The sequence below is a fragment of the Silene latifolia genome, chromosome Y (assembly GCF_048544455.1).
Source record: "Silene latifolia isolate original U9 population chromosome Y, ASM4854445v1, whole genome shotgun sequence".
NCBI classification, from domain to species: domain Eukaryota; kingdom Viridiplantae; phylum Streptophyta; class Magnoliopsida; order Caryophyllales; family Caryophyllaceae; genus Silene; species Silene latifolia.
Genome location: NC_133538.1, coordinates 266,932,967 through 266,936,138, shown reverse-complemented (window position 1 = coordinate 266,936,138; position 3,172 = coordinate 266,932,967). Strand labels below are relative to the sequence as shown.

Sequence of the window (3,172 nt, the reverse complement as noted above, 5' to 3'; positions counted from 1 at the left end):
TAGAATGCTTCCCCACTTTGAAGGTCAAGGTCCCAGAACCAACATCAATAACTGCACCAGCAGTGTGCAGAAATGGCCTACCTAGAATGATAGGTATGTGGGCATCCTCAGGCATATCTAGGACGACAAAGTCAACAGGGAAGAAAAACTTCCCTATTTTCACGGGGATGTCTTCTAGGACTCATATAGGCTGGACCGCAGATCGGTCATCCATCTGTACTGTCATATTTGTCACTGTGAACCTAGTCAATTTGAGCTTCCTAGCAAGGCTCAGGGGCATGACGCTTATACTAGCTCCTAAGTCACATAATGCCTTCTCAACAGAGAAGGTACCTATATTACAAGGAACAAAAAAGCTACCCGGGTCCTCTAGCTTATGGGGTGTAGTGTGAGACAGATAAGAATAAGTTTCCTCAGTCAGTGCGACAGTATGCACTGTTTCAAGTGACTTTTTCTTAGACAAGAGTTGTTTCATGAATTTAGTGTAGGCAGGCATTTGATTGACCAACTCAAGGAAAGGAACTTGAACATTCAAACTACGAATAACCTTTTCAAATTTATTGAAAGATACCTGTTCCTTTGTCGGCACTAGTCTCTCTTGATATGGGGCTGAGAGAAGTACCTTAGCCCTCTCTTCTAAGTCTCGCATGCCGGTATCCGTGGACTTAGGCTGAAAGTCCACCACCTTCTCCTTATTGAAGCTTGAACCCTCTTCAGACCGTCTCAAATGGGAACAATTGATCGACATCGGGTCGTACGTCGGAGCCGGGACTGACCCATCAGCACTCGGGTCTTTCCCCAATACTTTCGGAGAAGTCGAAACCCGGAACAAATGGTCTCTTAAATTATCGGGCATTGAAGGACGAAATATCTCAATATCAGCAGGGGTCTCAGTCGATCGACCACCTTGCTCAATCGATCGACTGAGGTGTACAGTTCCAGAAGCTCCTCTAACCCGCATATCAGTCGATCGACCGGGTACATCAGTCGATCGACTGACATACCTGGTAGACGCTTTGTTCTTGTTATTTTTGGTTAAAGCTTTCTTTTGACTCGGTTCCGCCTCATTCTTTTCAGGGGCATCCTCGACCATAGCAGGCCTCTCCAGGGTAGACCCACTCCTTAAAGTAATGGCATTCAGGGTCTCTTTCTGGTCAGTTTGAGTCGGTATGTGTCCGGGAGCTCGAGTGGTACTCTTACTAGCCAATTGAGCAATTTGGCTCTCTAGTAGCTTCATCCCGGCCTCTCTAGCTCGGGACTCCTTCAGCAGTAAGTTCTTAAACTCAGTAAAATCAGAATTCTGGGATTGTTGCTGCTGCGGCACATAGGAGGCTTTTGGTATTGTTGTTGCTTATGATGAGGGGGCACATAAGCTTGCTGATGCTGCTATTGTGGAGGTTGAGTCGGATTCAGGACATTCTGGCTACTCCACCTCAAGTTTGGGTGGACATTTGGCTCATAGTACGTGTTTGTCTGCCTATAGTGTTGAAAGGCAGCACAAGACTCAAAGGGGACAGAACAATTTTACGAGACATGCCCCTCGGCTCCACATCTTCTACTAGGCAAAAAGGACCGTCAAAACAAAGATTAACATGGTACATCCCTCCTTTGGAAGCTCCTCCCAACTCATATTTGTCAAACCTTGCGGTGAGAGCTTCTAGTGCGAAAGAACAGAGGAAGATTCAGCGGCTCTCCTCGGGTTTCCTCTCGAATTCCCATATTCAGCGTTATGAGTGGCCAAATCATCGATGATCTTCCACCCCTTAGTCTCTCCCATGTTCTCGAAAAATTGGCCATTGGGCTGCACATCCAAAATAGCCCTCGATCGTCATACTGACCCATTATAGAACTGGTTGCAAAGACTCCATTTTTCGAACCCATGGTGCGGTATGGTTCGCACCAGCTTCTTGAAACGGACCCATGCTTCATGAAAGTTCTCATCAGGCCCTTGTTTAAAGCTCGTGATCTGAGCTCTAATGGCATTCGTCTTCGAGGCAGAGAAGTACTTTTTGTAGAATGCCAGGGCTAAGGAATTCCAGTCGGTGATTCCATGGGCGGCTCGGTCCAGATCTGTATACCACACTCTTGCGGCGTCACGAAGAGAGAAAATGAACATGGTCTCCTTGATCTGATCTTGGGTCACACCGGCCGGCGGGGGTATAGAGCAGCAATAATCAATAAAAATTTCCATGTGCTTGGCCGCATCTCCATTTGCGGCTCCCGAATCTTGGTTTCTCTCAACCAGGTTAATATAGGAAGGCTTTGGCTCGAATTTTCGCCTCCCGGTAGTTCGAATCCTTTGTAGAGATTCGCACTGTCGGCTCCGAGTGACTAGCAATGGTTGCTTCTTGACCATGACTCGAATTTACGGAGAAGTGACTGTCTCACCAAGAAGTAGAGGCGGGAGATGTAGGTGGATCTCCTTGAGCGGGCGTTCTCGTAGTAGCTTGACAGAGTACTCAGCTCTTCCTCTGTCGGTAATACCCTTTGTGATCGTCTCAACTCGCGCAAGGATTTCACGATCTCAGGATTTAATGGTACTAGTTCACCACCCTGTGACCTGCGCATAAAAAGAAACTACAAAAAGAATATAAGAAAAGTTTAAGGAACGGAAGTCCCTTAAACTAAAGAAAGACTAAATAAAAACAACTAAAAATTAGAACAATTGCCTCCCCGGCAACGGCGCCAAAATTTGATACCCGTCGTGAGGTGTCAAAAATAATATTTATAAACTCCAACTACAACTATAGCTAGCGGCAGTCGGGTCGAACCACAGAGAGGCAGACGTAATTTCTGGTTGTTTAAATTCGGTCTAAGGTAACAAAAGGTGGTGGTTTGATTGGATTTGGTCTATAGCTAATAACAATAAAAGAAAAGTAAACTAAGCAAACAGATGAAATCAAGATAAAGAAGGGGTATGATACGTGCATTTTATATAGTCTTTTTAGCCTATTTTATGCACGTATTTCTATGCTTTTATCGTGGTTTTATGCTACGAAATGCCCCGAATATGCTACTTTGGTTTGTTTTGTCCTAATTGCAGGAATGAACCGGAAAGTAGTGAAATCAAGCCTTTTACCATCCTTTTAGCATGCATTTGGAGGAAGAGTGAATTTGGAGCGGGAATGTAGCTATTTTGAGATGCGCAAAGAAGAAAGATAGCTAGGCGAGC

General features: G+C 45.3%; 1 non-coding gene across 1 annotated transcript; it reads left to right on the top strand.

Moving 5' to 3' along the window:
• Window positions 1-1,874: 1,874 nt before the first annotated feature.
• On the top strand, window positions 1,875-1,981 carry LOC141636551 (small nucleolar RNA R71). Its single transcript, XR_012541157.1, has one exon. It is a non-coding gene; the product is annotated as a small nucleolar RNA R71 (small nucleolar RNA).
• The last annotated feature ends 1,191 nt before the right edge of the window (window positions 1,982-3,172 follow it).